This window comes from Bubalus kerabau, chromosome 4 (assembly GCF_029407905.1).
Source record: "Bubalus kerabau isolate K-KA32 ecotype Philippines breed swamp buffalo chromosome 4, PCC_UOA_SB_1v2, whole genome shotgun sequence".
Taxonomy (NCBI): Eukaryota; Metazoa; Chordata; class Mammalia; order Artiodactyla; family Bovidae; genus Bubalus; species Bubalus kerabau.
Window position 1 is genome coordinate 146,412,484 of NC_073627.1, and position 17,474 is coordinate 146,429,957.

The 17,474-nt window shown below is 40.0% G+C and overlaps 1 protein-coding gene across 3 annotated transcripts in view; it reads right to left on the reverse strand.

Moving 5' to 3' along the window:
* AGTPBP1 (ATP/GTP binding carboxypeptidase 1) overlaps positions 1–16,852 on the reverse strand; it is a 202,452-nt gene extending 185,600 nt beyond the window's left edge. For 2 of the 3 annotated variants that reach the window (XM_055578958.1, XM_055578956.1), the window contains exon 1: positions 16,641–16,852. The gene's annotated coding sequence lies outside the window, so the exon portion shown is untranslated. Of the gene's footprint in view, positions 1–16,450; positions 16,573–16,640 lie in introns of those variants that run through there. The other variant, XM_055578957.1, reaches the window with a different exon arrangement.
* Between the last annotated feature and the right edge of the window lie 622 nt (positions 16,853–17,474).

Genomic DNA, 17,474 nt, shown 5'->3' on the forward strand with positions numbered 1-17,474 from the left:
TATCACTAGCATCACCTGGGAAGCCCATTTTATATATAATAGTGTATATATGTCAATCTTAATCTCCCAATTGATCCCTCCTCCTCTTTCCCCCCTGGTAACCATAAGTTTGTCTTCTACATCTGTGACTCTATTTCTGTTTTATAAATAAGTTCACTTGTACCCTTTTTTAGATTCCACATATAAGCAGTATCATACGATATTTGTCTTGTCTAATTTACTTAGCATCATAATCTCTGGGCTCATCCGTGTAGCTCCAAGTGGTATTTCATTCTTTGTTACAGCTGAGTAGTATTCCATTGTATATATGTATATATGTACCACATCTTCTTTATCTGACTCTCTGTTGATGGACATTTAGGTTGCTTCCATGTCGTGGCTATTGCAAACAGAGTTGCACAGAACACTGGGACATATATATCATTTCGGAAGATGGTTTTCTATGGATAGATGCCCAGGAGTGATCATATGATAGTTCTATTTTTACTTTTTTAAGGAACCTCCATACTGTTCTCCATAGTGGTTGTACCAATGTAAGAAGGTTCCCTTTTCTCCACACCCACTCCAGCATTTATTGTCTGTAGATTTTTTGATGATGGCCATTCTGACTAGTGTGAGGTAATATTTCAATGTAGTTTTGATTTGCAGTTCTCTGATAATTAGTGATGTTGAGCATCTTTTCATCTGCTTTTTGGCCATCTGTTATGTCTTCTTCAGAAAAATGTCTATTTAGATCTTCTGCCCACTTTTTGATTTGAGTTGCTTGTCTTTTGGACACAGAGCTGCATGAGTTATTTGCATATTTCGGAGATTAATCCCTTGTCAGTCACTTCATTTGCAACTAACTTCTCCCATTCTGTGGGCTGTCTTCTCATTTTGTTTATGGTTTCCTATGCTGTGCAGATGCTCTTATATTTAATTAGGTCCTGCTTATTTTTGTTTTTATTTTTCATTATTCTAGGAAGGATCAGTTTAGTTCAGTCACTCAGTCATGTCTGACTCTTTGCAACCCTGTGAACTGCAGAACGCCAGGCCTCCCTGTCCATCACCAACTCCCAGAGTCCACCAAAACCCATATCCATTGAGTCGGTGATGCCATTCAACCATCTCATCCTCTATTGTCCCCTTCTCCTCCTGCCTTCAATCTTTCCCAGCATCAGGGTCTTTTCAAATGAGTCAGCTCTTCACATCAAGTGGCCAAAGTATTGGAGTTTCAGCTTCAAAATCACTCCTTCCAATGAACACCCAGGACTGATCTCCTTTAGGATGCACTGGTTAGATCTCCTTGCAGTCCAAGGGACTCTCAAGAGTCTTCTCCAACACCACAATTCAAAAGCATCAATTCTTCAGTGCTCAGCTTTCTTTATAGTCCAACTCTCACATCCATATGAAACCAGAAAAATCATAGCCTTGACTAGATGGACCTTTGTTGACAAAGTAATGTCTCTGCTTTTTAATATGCTGTCTAGGTTGGTCATAAATTTCCTTCCAAGGAGTAAGCATCTTTTAATTTCATGGCTGCAATCACCATCTGCAGTGATTTCTGGAGCCCAAAAAAATAAAGTCAGTCACTGTTTCCACTGTTTCCCCATCCATTTGCCATGAAGTGATGGGACCAGATGCCATGATCTTAGTTTTCTGAATGTTGAGCTTTAAGCCAACTTTTTCACTCTCCTCTTTCACTTTCATCAAGAGACTCTTTAGTTCTTCTTCACTTTCTGCCATAAGGGTGGTGTCATCTGCATATCTGAGGTTATCGATATTTCTCCCAGCAAACTTGGTTCCAGCTTGTGCTTCCTCCAGCCCAGAGTTTTTCATGATATACTCTGCATATAAGTTAAATAAGCAGGGTGACAATATACAGCCTTGACATACTCCTTTTCCTATTTGGAACCAGCCTGTTGTTCCATGTCCAATTCTAACTCTTGCTCCTTGACCTGCATACAGATTTCTCAGGAGGCAGGTCAGGTGGTCTGGTATTCCCATCTCGTGAAGAATTTTCCAGTTTGTTGAGACACACACAGTCAAAAGCTTTGGCATAATCAATAAAGCAGATGTTTTTCTGGAACTCTCTTGCTTTTTCGATGATCCAGCGGATGTTGGCAATTTGATCTTTGGTTCCTCTGCTTTTTCTAAATCTAGCTTGAACATCTGGAAGTTCACAGTTCACATATTGCTGAAGCCCGGCCTGGAGAATTTTGAGCATTACTTTACTAGCATGTGAGATGAGTGCAGTTGTGCAGTAGTTTGAGCATTCTTTGGCATTGCCTTTCTTTGGGACTGGAATGAAAACTGTGGCCACTGCTGAGTTTTCCCAATTTGCTGGCATATTGAGTGCACCACTTTCACAGCATCATCTTTTAGGATTTAAAATAACTCAACTGGAATTCCATCACCTCCACTAGCTTTGTTCGTAGTGATGCTTCTTAAGGCCCACCTGACTTCACATTCCAGGATGTCTGGCTCTAGGTGAGTGATCACACCATCATTATTATCTGGATCATGAAGATGTTTTTTGTACATTTCTTCTGTGTATTCTTGCCATGTCTTCTTAATATCTTCTGCTTCTGTTAGGGTCACTTGTTCTAAAAGATACAAAATACCTACTATCTGACTCTGATTAGATCAAAAAGGATATTCCTTCAATGAGTATTCTGCCTGTTTTCCTCTGTCCTGCCTATGTTTTCCTCTAGGAGTTTTACAATGTCTGGCCTTACATTTAGGTCTTTGATCCGTTTCAAGTTTATTTTTGTGTATGGTGTTAGAGCTGTCCAGTTTTCCCAGCACCACGTCTCAGCCTTTTGGCTAAGATCAAGTGGTCTATAATTCTTTACTCTTTCCCTATTAAGTTACTACATGCCTTTTATCTCTTGACTGGACCCAGAATGATACATACCAACAATTTTTTAAGCTATTTAGTATGCCACGGTAAATAAATCACGTCTGCTTAAGTCATATCAAGTGGATTCTGTTCTCTACAATTGAGTCTTCACTGTTTCTCTTTTGATAAAGAATTTTTTGCTAAGAGATAGGGGCTCATACAATACTCATGACATCATTATTTTAATTGGGAAGTGATACTAATTATACATAGACAGGGTTAAGAATGGCTACTGAAGATTATATTTCTAAGCCTGCCAATTATACACTTCAATTGTAATATTAGAGTACTATCTTTCCTGAAAGGCCTAACTACTATTTTAAAAACTTAGTCTACAGTGAGATACCACTTCACACCTACTAGAATGTCAATAATAAAGAACACAGATAATGACGAGTGTTAACAAGGATGTGGAGAAACTAGAACCCTCATACACTGCAGATGAGAATGTAAAACAGTAACAGCTGCTTTGAAAACAATCTAGCAGTTCCTCAAAAAGCGAAACATAAAGTGGCCATCATGATTCAGTTATTCCATCTTTGGGTACATACAAAAAAATGAAACTACATCCATACAAAAACCTGCACACAAATGTTCATGGCAGCATTATTCACTAAAAAAAAAAAGGAAAGGAAACAACCCAATGCCCTGATGGATAAATAAAATGTGGTATATCTGCAGAATGTAACATTATTCAGTGACAAAAAGAAACAAAGTACTTCTATGTGCTACCTGGATGAATCTCGAAAATATTTATGTTAAGTGGAAGAAGCCAGTCAAGAAAGATCACGTAATTATATAATTCAATTTATATGAAATATTTAGGATAGGTAAATCTATAGAGACAGAAAGTAGATTAGTGGTTACCAAGAACTATGAGAAATGGAGAGAGGTATGTAGGAAATGACTAAAAGGGTGTGGGAGCTTTTTTGGGGGGGTAATGAAAATGTTCTAAAATTGATGGTGGTAATGGTTGCACAATTCTGTGACTGTTTTAAAATCCACTGAATTGTATACTTTAACTGGTAAAATTGTACGGTAAGTGAGTCATATCTCAAAAAAACTTATATTAAGAAAATAACAATTAATAATTAATAAAATTAATTATAATAAAAATAATTAATAAAAACTTAATCCCTGCAGGTACTTACATAATTCAACCATTCCTAAATTAGGGTTAGGGATTTACACTCTCTATACCTCAGTGCCTGCTTCCCATGATGGAATACGATATCCTTTACACTAAAGCAAAACTATAGACCCAGCCAGCTCTAGGAGAGATGTATTCTGAGTATACCCTAAAGAAGTCTGGGGGAGAGGTGGGAAGCCTCACAATGCTGTCACATAAAAATGCACAGTATATACCTCCCTAAATTGGGGCAAGTGTCTGCACAAGTTGATTTTTATATATTTAAACATGGCTTACACTAAAATTAAATGTGGGAATCTGGCCTCAGCAGAAAATCATACAAGCAAGATAAACATGCTCAAGATAGCCCACATAGAAAAGAAAAGCAAATAAGTTTGCATTATGATAGCTCAATAAATGCACACAAAGGTTTAGATCTTCTGAGCTTTTGAGATTTTCCTGATCTTTTGTTCTGAGCTAGAACTAGTTCCAGAGCCTAAAGAATCTAAAACCTGAAGCCCTCAGTTCCCACTGGCTTAAGCCTGGAATCAGCTAAGTCAGCCAACCAAGTGCACATCAGCCAAGTCAATAAGCATGTGCACACACACTTCAGAAGTTCATACACGTGAACTGTCCTCATTTTCATTCCACAAACATGCCACAAAGGAAATTCTGACACACAGCAAGGTAAGCTTGTACATTCTTTTTTTTTTTTTTTTAAGCTTGTACATTCTAGTTATATAAATACTTCAATACACATGGTTTTAAATTTATTTCAAGTCAAACTGCTAAAAAAAGAAAAATGCCAAGAACCATATACTGTTCACACTTCAAAGCCCCATATAAATCTTTTAAAAAACAATTTGAGGAAATATGATCCCTTTGACTTCCCTTGCTTAAACAACTTGGTCCGGTTCCCATTCAACCAGAACAACTTCATTATTTTACTCTCCTGTTTACCAACGGGTCTCCCCACAAGATATCATTAGACAAAAAGTTTCCACTATTTAAAACATTTGAGAATTTTAAAAAAACACTTGAGAAACACAGCTCTAATTAACAGTGATAACCTTTGCTGTTAAATACCAGATGTTCTTGTTGAAAAGGTTGTGGGCAACAGGAAAGGACTACAGTTAAAGAAGATCTGGGTAGCTGGTTCTACTATGGGGAATGGGAAAACAAGTATGCTGCAAATGCATTATCTTTTTTCAGCACTACTGTTTCATCATCTGAAAGGAGGAAATCACTTTTCAAGAACTTAAGTGAACTACTACTGTTCTCCCACACCAGCTACGTCAATGTGATGGAAAATTACAAATCATTATTTAATAAGATCACCAAAAATATGATCATACCCCTTTCCCTTATTAAAGGAAAAAGAAACTTTAAAGGAAGAAGGTTTAAAGGAAAGAAAAGTAATATGCTCAGCATTAGAAAGATAGAGATTACTAGCATTTAAATTAAGTGACAAACATACACACTGGACATGGCCTGTGTATGTTCAGTTCAGTCGCTCAGTCGTGTCTTGACTCTCTGCAACCTCATGGACTGCAGCACACCAAGCTTCCTTGTCCATCACCAGCTCCCCGAGCTTGCTCAAACTCATGTCCATTTGTGTATGTTAACCTACTCTAAATAACAATATTAAGGTATACATTTTCATTTGGTTACCTTATACGTATGACATTTGATGATTAGCTTGTTAATGTTTTAACCTGTGGGTAACAGTAAACCTATAAAAAGGTTACACCTTTTACCTTTCTTCATCATCCATCCTCTTTAAAAACACAAGATTTTGGATGTTTCATACACTACTCCACAAAAGATGCTCTGACACTTACAAAGGTCTAATTTGTTCTGCTATATGATGTTTTAATTATAACACAAATAATGGGGTGTTATTGTTGGAGGAACAGAATACCACTACACTTCAATTAAATTAAATAGTTTACTTAATATTTAAAATAACTCTTCCCTCAATACTGATTCCAACTGATTAGTTTTAGACTTAAACAAGTGCCAAAATTCCTAAGTCCATACAGGTGATGAATGAGATTAAAATTCTTACCTTGAAACACACATTTTCCTTGCCTCTAACCTATGACTCTAAACCATTAAAATGGTTTAAGTTTTGTTTGTTTCTTCTTGTTTGTTTGCTTAAGGAAAGTACCACAGCCCTAAGTCATCTCCCATTAACACCAAAATAGGAATCAAAATACACAGAACACGAAGGACTCAAAAAGCTACAAGGCATCAGAAACAAATAGTAAAATGACAGAAGTTCCTCCTTACGAACAATTACTTTAAATGAAAATGAATTAAACTCTCCACTCAAAAGGCAGAAAATTAGTAAAAATGGATTCTAAAAACATGATCCAGGAATTTCCCTGGAGGTCCTATTGTTAAGACTCTGTACTCCCACTGCAGGTGGCATAGGTATGATCCCTGGTCAGGGAACTAAGATTCCACATGACATGTGGTGCAGCCAAAAAATTTTAAAAATAAATAAATAAAAATGAAAATGAAAACATGATCCTACTATATGTCCTCTACAAGAGACTTACTTTAGCTACAAAGGAAAAAATAGGTGGAAAGTAAAAGGGTGGAAAAACATATGCCATGCAAATAGTAACTAAATCAATCAATTCAGTCGCTCAGTCATGTCAGACTCTGCGACCCCATGAACCACAGCACACTAGGCCTCCCTGTCCATCACCAACTCCCGGCATTTACTCAAACTCATCTCTATTGAGTCGGTGATGCCATCCAACCATTTCATCCTCTGTCATCCCCTTCTCCTCCTGCCCTCAATCTTTCCCAGCATCAGGGTCTTTTCAAATGAGTAAGCTCTTCCCATCAGGTGGCCAAAGTATTGGAGTTTCAGCTTCAAAATAAGTCCTTCCAATGAACACCCAGGACTGATCTGCTTTAGGATGGACTCCTTTAATATGGTGTCTAGGTTGGTCATAACTTCCCTTCCAAGGAGAAAGCGTCTTTTAATTTCATGGCTGCCATCACCATCTGCAGTGATTTTGGAGCCCAGAAAAATAAAGTCAGCCACTGTTTCCGCATCCATTTGCCATGAAGTGATGGGACCAGATGCCATGATCTTCATTTTCTGAATGTTGAGTTTTAAGCCAACTTTTTCACTCTCCTCTTTCACTTTCATCAAGAGGCTCTTTAGTTCTTCTTCACCTTCTGCCATAAGGGTGGTGTCATCTGCATATCTGAGGTTATTGATATTTCTCCCGGCAATCTTGATTGCAGCTTGTGCTTCTTCCAGCCCAGCGTTTCTCATGATGTACTCTGCATATAAGTGAAATAAGCAGGGTGACAATATACAGCCTTGACGAACTCCTTTTCCTATTGGGAACCAGTCTGTTGTTCCTTGTCCAGTTGTAACTGCTGCTTCCTGACCTGCATACAGGTTTCTCAAGAGGCAGCTCAGGTGGTCTGGTATTCCCATCTCGTGAAGAATTTTCCACAGTTTATTGTGATCCACACAGTCAAAGGCTTTGGCATAGTTAATAAAACAGAAATAGATGTTTTTCTGGAACTCTCTTGCTTTTTCGATGATCCAGCAGATGTTGGCAATTTGATCTCTGGTTCATCTGCCTTTTCTAGAACCAGCTTGAACATCTGGAAGTTCACAGTTCACGTATTGCTGAAGCCTGGCTTGGAGAATTTTAAGCATCACTTTACTAGCATGTGAGATGAGTGCAATTGTGCATAGTGTGAGCATTCTTTGGCATTGCCTTTTTTGCGGATTGGAATGAAAACTAGTAACTAAAAGGGAGGCTCTACTAATACGAATAGTAACTAAAAGGATGGCTCTACTAATATGAAACAAAATAGACTTTAAATCAAAAAAGGTTACAAGAGACAAAGAAGAACACTATATATTAAGAAAAGGAACAAAACAGCAAGAAGAACAAAACAGCAATATTATAAATTGTTATTTATAATAACAATTATAAACACTCTTGCACCTAATAACAGACCACCAAAACAAATGAAGCAAAAACTCACAAAATTATCTATAATAGTTGGCAGTTTCAATACCCTACTCTCAATAATGGATAGAATAACCAGACAGAAGATAAGAAAACAGAGGACTTGAAAAACACAATAAACATAGACAACTAGACATAACAGACATATATAGAACATTCTACCTAACAACAGATAAATTCTTCTCAAGTGCAAACAAGACATTCTCCAAATACACCATATGCTGCTAAGTCGCTTCAGTCGTGTCCGACTCTTTGTGACCCCATAGATGGCAGCCCACCAGGCTCCCCCGTCCCTGGGATTCTCCAGGCAAGAACACTGGAGTGGGTTGCCATTTTCTTCTCCAATGCATGAAAGTGAAAAGTGAAAGTGAAGTTGCTCAGTTGTGTCCGGCTCTTAGCGACCCCATGGACTGCGGCCCACCAGGCTCCTCCATCCACGGGATTTTCTAGGCAAGAGTGCTGGAGTGGAGTGACATTGCCTTCTCCGAATACACCATATATCAGGCCACAAATTAAGTCTCAATAGATTTTAAAAGACAGATAATTGTACAAAGTACTTCTTCCAACTACAACAGAATGAGTTTAGAAATCAGTAAGAGAAGAAAAACTAGAAAATTCACAAATTTGTGGAAATTAAACAATACATTCTTTTTTTTAATATTTACTCATTTATTTGGCTGTGTCAGGTCTTAGTTGCAGCAGGTGTGGTATGCAGGCTCAGCAGTTTTGGCACACAGGCATGTGAGATCTTAGTTCCCCCACCAGGGATAGAACCTGCGTCCCCTGCACTGGAAGGCGGATTCCCAACCAGTAGACCACCAGGGAAGTCCCAAGAAAACACTCTTAAACAACCAAAGGGTCAAAGTATAAATCACAAGGGAAACTAGAAATATTTAAGAAACAAATGAAAACAGAAAACACAACATATCAAAATTTATTTGATACAGCGAAGGAGTGCTAAGGGGGAAATTTATAAAATTATAAAAAATAAGAAAGACTTCAGATCAACAACTTAAGTTTATAATTTAAGGAACTAGAAAAAGCAGAAATCCAAAACCAGCAGAAAAAAGAAAAGAATAAACATGAGGGCACAGATAAATGAAATAGTGAACAGAGGAAAATCAATGAAAACAAAAGTTGATCTTCAAAAGATTAACGAAATTCACAAAACTTTAGCAAGATTAATTAAGAAAAAAGGAGCAAGTTACTAATCACAAAGTGGAAACATTACTGATCCTACAGAAATAAAAAGGATTTAATGAGAGTACTATGACCAACTGTGCACCAATAAGTGGATAACCTAGGTAAAATCAACAAATTTCTAGAAACCAACTGAGTCACAAAGAAAGAGAAAATTTGAATAGGCACATAAATATTAAGGAGATTAAATTAGTAATCAAAAACCTCCCAACAAAGAAAAGCCCCTGATGGCTTCACTAGTGAACTGTACCAAACATTTAAAGCACATCAATGCTTCTCAAATCCTTCCCAAAAAGCTGAAGTGGAGGGTATACTTTCTAACTCATTCTATGAGGCTAGTATCACCCTGATAACACAGACACAAAAAGACATTACAACAAAACTACAGACCAATATTCCTATTGAACACTGATTTAAAAATCCCCAACAAAACACCAGCAAACTGAATTAAGCAGCAAAAATGCAAATCAAAGTCATAATGACATATCATCTCACACCCATCAGGATAGCTACTATGCAAAAAAGCAAAAAATCCACCCACAGAAAATAAGTGTTGATAAGGATGTAAACAAATTTGAACCTCTGTACAATGTCGGTGTTGCTGTGAATGTAAAATGATGCAGCTGCTATGGAAACAGCATGGTCAGTCCTCAAAAAAATTTAAAATTTAAAATTACCGTATGAGCCAACAATTCCACTTCTGAGTATGTACCTAAAAGAACTAAAAGCAGAGTCTCAAAGAAATATTTGCACACCCAAATACACAGCAGCAGCATTTTTCACAATAGACAAAAGGTAGAAGCAACCCAAGGATCCACTGATGAACAAATAAACAAAATATGGTATATACATACAGTAGAATGTTAGTCAGTGCTGAAAAGGAAATTCTGACAGTTTAGCTGAATTTTGAAGACACAATGCTAAAAGAAATAAGCCAATCACAAAAGAGCAAATACAGTATGATTCCACGCATATAAGGTACACAGAGTAGTCAAATTCATAAAGAGAAAAAGCATGCTGGCTGCCAGGGGAAGGTGGGAGGGGAGGAAATGGGCAGTTTATAACTTAATGGATCCAATTAAGTTTTGCATGATGAAAAGTTCTAGAAATGGATGGTGGTAATGGACGTACAACAGTGTGAATGTACTTAATGCCACAGAACTGTATACTTAATATGGTAAAAATACTAAACTTTATATGTATTTTACCATAGTTTTTAAAAATACATTTTTAAATAAAAATATGGACCAAACATATGAATGAGTCAATAATGTTAAAAATTGGAAAAAATAAATTTCAAATGTAAACACAAAATTAAAACTGATGAGATGAAATTAACAGATGAAAAGAGATATTCTCAAGGCAAAGAAAAAAAAACCCACAAGTCTAGAGTTGTAGCACGCTTCAAAGATCTTGTGAAATTCAAATCTTTTCACTCTGTAAATTAGGAGAGAAGCTCTTCAGGGAGGTTAGCTATCTTACATTCACCATCGGTCAGTTCTGCCTACATGCAACAAGCAGCTGTTAATTAATAAATCCAGAGAGTTTTTGGCAAAATAGTATTCTTTTTAATTCATTAAACTCTATCATATGTAGGCAGTGTTCCTATTATTATTATACCATAAATATTTCATTGACATTATTATTATTCCCAATGTAATCTATACCCTTATAATCATAACTGTAAATCATTCTCTCCATAGAGAAGATGAGAGGCAAAGACAGCAAGTACCTCTCATCTCCTTAGGACTGTTCACCCTCAGCATGAATTAAATGAGAAATGAAAGGAGATTAAGAAGGAAGCTAAATGGTCTTTTTTTTTCCAGCTTATGAACTAGATGTCAAGTGAGCTTTCCATACTGTGCCCTCACTATATTTGTCTAATAAGTAAAACCAAAAAAAAATTAGATTTGAATATTTATGTGGAAATGTAGTACCATATCTTTGTTTTTAGACAATGTAATTTCAGAACACTAATAATATAGTCCCTTTGTATCAGCACTTGACTAAAATGCTAAGAAACCTTTCAACTTTCTGTGAATAACCTTTCGGTTCAGTTCAGTTCAGTCGCTCAGTTATGTCTGACTCTTTGCAACCCCATGAATTGCAGCACGCCAGGCCTCCTGTCCATCACCAACTCCCGGAGTCCACCCAAACTCACGTGCATTGAGTTGGTGATGCCATCCAGCCATCTCATCTTCTGTCATCCCCTTCTCCTCTTGCCCCCAATTCTTCCCAGCATCAGGGTCTTTTCCAATGAGTCAACTCTTCGCGTGAGGTGGCCAAAGTATTAGAGATTCAGCCTCAGCGTCAGTCCTTCCAATGAACACCCAGGACTGATCTCCTTCAGGATGGACTGTTTGGATCTCCTTGCAGTCCAAGGGACTCTCAGGAGTCTTCTCCAACACCACAGTTCAAAAGCATCAATTCTTCGGCCCTCAGCTTTCTTTATAGTTCAACTCTCACATCCATACACGATTACTAGAAACCATAGCTTTGACTAGTTGGACCTTTGTTGGCTGGGTCTCTGCTTTTGAATATGCTGTCTAGGTTGGTCATAACTTCCCTCCCAAGGAGTAAGCATATTTTAATTTCATGGCTGCAGTCACCATCTGCAGTGATTTTGGAGCCCCAAAAAATAAAGTCAGCCACTGTTTCCACTGTTTCCCCATCTATTTGCCATGAAGTGATGAGACTGGATGCCACAATCTTAGTTTTCTGAATGCTGAGCTTTAAGCCAACTTTTTCACTCTCCTCTTTCACTTTCATCAAGAGGCTCTTTAGTTCTTCTTCACTTTTTGCCATAAGGGTGGTGTCATCTGCATATCTGAGGTTATTGAGAGATTAAGCTAGCATTTTTCATTATACCGTCTTTACTTAAAAGAATGTCTTAGGTATTTTGGCAGAGGTTTGCTCAGAAATGAAGGAAGTCTTCTTGTCACTTCAGGAAACAAATGGCAATCTTATTTTTGCCAATGATAAAATTTGAACTTTCAAGCAAAAATCAGATTTCTGGAAAACTCATATCCATCATCATGTCACAACAGGGACAGCTTCCCAATAACTTATTTCTGTTGGAATGGGTGATATTAACAAATGTGATATTTTAATAGCTTATAATGAAAAGTAACTTACTGAACCAATATTGACAAGTGACCAAGGCATGATGTTATACAGTCAGACATAGGCATACGATCCACTCTATGTTCAAACCAATGGATTTTAACATAACATTATTAAAAAGTCCACTGATATGATTTCACATTCCAGACCGCAAACGTCAGGAAGGAGGAAAACTTTCCTTTACTCTCCTAGGTTCTTCTGGCTGGTCTAAAAATTAAACTGGCATGAGACAGATTAACAAGAGAAAATCAAATTTAATGTCGTATGTATGGGAATTCCATACATAAGATGGGCCAGACACCCTACATACACGAGAGATTCAAAGATAGAAAGGTAAAATGTGGTGTAAATGTCACTCTGAACTACAGGATGGGATAGGGGCCTGGGGCTTAGAAGAACAGGAGGATCATTCACAGGACAATAAGCAGCAGAGCAGACGTTTCACAATGGGGCCACTAGGATAAAATTTATCTCTGGTAATAACTTTTTTTCTGAGAAAAATCCCCAATTTAAATTCTTCTAGGTGGTTAAAAAGGGGCAGTAGTTTCTCTCAAACCCACAGGGTCTCATCTGCTCAAAATAATCAATCATGCAAAAGTGGCAAATTTCAAGAAGGTTCATTTCAAACTCCTACATAATTTACTAAAAACTGTTATATGCTGAGTCTTGATGTAGTTAACAACCAAATATAGGGCTTTCCACATGGCTCAGTGGTAAAAAATCCACCAGACAACGCAGGAGACACAGGAGTCGCTGGTTCCGCCAGTTCAGTCCCTGGGTCAGGAAGATCTCCTGCAAGAAGAAATGGCAACCCAGTCTTGCCTAGGCAATCCCATGGACTGAGCAGCCTGGAGGGCTACAGTTTAGGGGTTGCAAAGAGCTGGACACAACTGAGTGAGCGCATGCATACGCACACACACACACGCACCCCAATAAAATATATCCATAATTCCTTGGAGGCTATCAAAATATCCCTCCCTTTTTCAACCATTAACTGTGAGGCTGGATTTCTCTCTGTATATATACTTCAACCCAAACAACATACTGCAATAGACTGAATGTAAAAGCAAATATGAGAATCCTGCTATTTCTATTAAACCAGACATTAGAGATTTACAAAAATCTAAAATGCCAGTCTTCTCACTCCTTCGTTCTTAAAAAACAGTCATCTTTTACTAAAAGAAAAAAAGCTTATATTAACATGTAATGGGTTTATACTGCTCATTTTAAGTGAATTAATAAAAAGTTGTATCTCTGCTTTAATTTATAACATAATACAGACAGCTATAACCCACAAAAGCTCTCTGTGTGCTCAATAATTTTTTAAGAATATAAGAGTCCTGAGACAAAACATTTGAAAACACCTGATTTAAAGAACAGAGTATTAATATCAGATCCCTGCAAAACAAAAAGGACAAGAAGTACTTTTTCTTTTATTTTTTTTTTTAGTTTTCCTAAAAGACATTACATGAAAACTGAAAAGGGACACAATGGCAAATCAAAATTATTTGATTCCTTCTATGTAACATCAATAAGAATTTTAAAAAAGAAAAGAATGCTTAGATCAAAGTGATTTTGTATATCCTGGAAACATAATGATTATATAAACACATAAATATATCCATTTGATAAATAATATTTTTGATAGCTGCAAATGACAGCCAAAGAAACGCACAGTCACAAACTCAAAAACAGATGATTAAAATAGCAGCCGCCACCACCGTGAGGGAGACAATCCAAGGTCCTGTCAGAAGGGACAAACGGATACTTCAGCCACTCTCCAGCAGCATCTCAGGACTCCCAGCTCAGGGTCTAGCTGTTCTATTTTAAACTAAATTACATGCTTCCAAGACAGGACAGTAACACTAAGCTCTCAGCCCCAAAAGAGCAAATGGGTCTTAGTGGGATTAACCTGGAGTAACAGGACTCAATCAGCCCAAAGCCCCTTTTCAGCTACGACATCCCCTGTGCCAAGGAAACACAGAAGCAATAATAATATTTATTGAGCATTTTCTATGTGCCAGGCACTGTGGGCTAAGCACTTAACATTTAAGATCATCTTAAGAGTATACGCCATAATTATCCCCATTTTTGGAGTTCAGAAAACTGAACCACAAAGAAGATAAATAACTTGCCCAAAGCAAAGCCAGGATTTAAATCCAGCCTGTCTGACTCTGAGGCCCAGCCCTTTAGCCACTACACTACAGTACACACAGGCAAGTAACCAACAATAATACATAAAGTTGAAAGTCAGTGTCCACTGTAGACCATTTCTGTTGTTCATACTGCCTAAGAGAAGCTTCCAATTTGCAGAGAGCCCTCTGACAGGTTCATCCATTACTCTGCAGCTGCTGTTCAACTTCCAAGTACCAGAGGACCTCAGGCAAGAAGAGTAGATTTTGGAAGGTAAAACTGTGGAGGACATTTTTCTTTAGCCCAACATATAGAATATAAGTTAGATAATTTCACAAGTCTTGGACCTCTTTGCCTTCTGCAATTGAAGATAAAAACCATTGGTATTTAAGAATCTAACTAGACTATTCCAAAGAGAATAATGCCTCAATTCAAATCAATTGATAGAGCTTTATAAAAACTGCTTTTACAAAAGTTCAAATTACACTACATCTAAATGTTTTGCAATGTGGCTAATTACAAGGGTAGCTCTACGTCTACGCCTTTCATTTCAGTGTTCAGAGTGAGAATGAAGTTCCAAATATGTGTTGAAGCAACTTAAGGCAGAGTTTTGAGGTCATTAAAAATGAACTTAGAACTTCGCTGTAGAAATTAAATCAAGCAAAGTGGAATAAGTCATATTACAAACCAGCCTTAAGGATAAGGAATAAGGGGTGGATAAGCACTAACTATCTCACAGTAATTACAGAAGAAAATACTCAGAGATATTTCAGAGTTTTTGTTTAGTGTTAACATTTGGCACACGTTTTAAAATATGTACCATACAGAGTGCCTTAAATAAACTACTATTTTTTTGGCCTACTGAACTGAAAACATTCCACAATATAATTACAAAAATAACTTTCTGGTTTTCTCAGGGATTAAAAAAAAAAAATTTCTAAAACAAATTCAGAGGATAACAAAGAAAGAGATAACTCGATTTACATAAAGATTCCAAGAAAGACATAAATGGTAAGTGAAAATGAGTGTCCAGCAGACTGTTAAAAGTCCTTTCTACCCACAAACTGTACTAACTGCATCACAGACACTGCTACAAACGTACATCATAAACACTGTTACAATTTTGAATACCTGAAAGTAAGAAGAAAAAAACAAACCCACGCAGAATTAACATTGCCACAGAAAATTTCTACTGAGTCTTAAAACATATTAAGTCATCAGCAGTGCTAGACCTGCAGGCACTTGAGGAAGCTATCTTAAAAAAGAGAAACAAGCTTTATGTTATCAACATTCACAACGATGTGTAAAACTCTATTCCAAGATGGATAAATGCCCATGAAAGGAAACCGACGGACTCAAACCTGCACTGGTACATTAAGAGACTTAAAGGCGCAGGAGGGTAACCACCGTGGAGCCCCCAGCAAGCCTTTGCGTGGGGTTGCAGGTGCCCCTGCACACTCGCATGAAAAACCCGCAACTCAGGAAGCAAGGCTGGAGGGAAACTCTGCACTGTCATCTAGGGCGATCTCATTCATGTCCAAATCAAACCCACAAGGCGACAAGTTGTAAGCAGAGAACACACTTCGGGTCAAGTCAACCATAGAAAGGAAGTAAGCTCGGCCATCGCCGTCTTCACACCACCATCCACCTTGAAGCCGGGTGCACTTAGGGGCTGAGAGCTGGGTAGGTGCGGAGGCAAGGCGCGCGCCCGGCCCCTGCCCACCGCCCCTCCGCACAGCTCACCTCCGCGCTGCACCGCGGTCACCGCCGAGAGAAAGGAAGAGCAGGGCAGGGGGCCGCCTCTGCTCGGAGACCTAACCGGGTACCCTCCGCGAGGGCTGGAGAGGGGACGACCGAGTGACCATGGGTGGGGGCGGGGTGGGGCGTTTTCCAGAAATCGGCCAAAGCCCCCACCCATCAGGGATTCCCTTCAAGACCCGGGCCACCCCAGAAAGACACGGGTTACACAACCTGTCAGGTAAGGGGCCCAGAGGTAGCAGGGCGCAGACCGAGGAGGGCCGGGGGTCGCTCCTTCCTTGCTTCTCCCGCCCCCAAGACACAGCGGCCGGGGAGAGCGAAGTGGTGGCTGCCTGGAGGATTAGCCGCGGCCGAGGGGCTGCCGGCCAGGACGCGCGGACGGCGGCGGCGGCGGGGCGCTCACCGGCTCAGGATGGGGCGCTGGCAGGAGCTAGGCAGAGCCGCAGCACCCGGCTCGGCGTCGGCAGCGCGAGCTGCTGCTCTCCCGACACACCGCGGATACCTCGCCGCCCGCCGCCGGGTGTTTTCATACAAACCCCGGTGGCAGGCGAGAAGGAGGAGGAGGAGGAGGAGGAGATGGAGGAGGTGGTGGTGGCGGTGGCGGCGGTGGCGGCGGTGGCGGCGGCGGCGGCGGCGGAACCTGCCAGCATCCCAGGCAACGTCAGCGCGGCGCCCCGCCCACCGCACTTCTCAGCCCGCCGGCTCGCGCGCGCCGGGCGGGAGGGAGGGCGGGGCGCGCGTGCGCGCGGGCCGGGTAAGCGCGCTCCGCGGAGAGGGCGGGGTGAGCGCGGGCGGGAGCAGCGACGGGGAGCGCGTTGGGGAGCGCGCGTGAGAACGGAGGGAGCGCGCGCAGGGAGAGGGCGGGGAGCGCGCGCAGGGGGAGGGCGGGGAGCGCGCGCAGGGGGAGGGCGGGGAGCGCGCGCCGTTGTTTGGGGGCGGGGGAGACCCGGGCGGGATTTTGCAGCGGGTGCTGTTCGGGAAGCCGGCTGTTGTACCCTGCAGCTGCTGCCCTACCCAGCCAAATGAGTCTCCGGGCGGCTCCCCACGTCCGGAAAGTCACCTTCCTGTACGCTCCCAATTAGAGCCTCCGCTTTTTCCCAAAACTAAGCTGGAACCCAACCCCACCCTCTTAAGAGGCTTTTGCGGCGCCGGACCAGCGGTTATTAACTCGGACTCAGGTGAGGTCACATTGGACCCTGAGGACCGCAGTAAAATTTAGCCTTTTCCTGACTTCAAA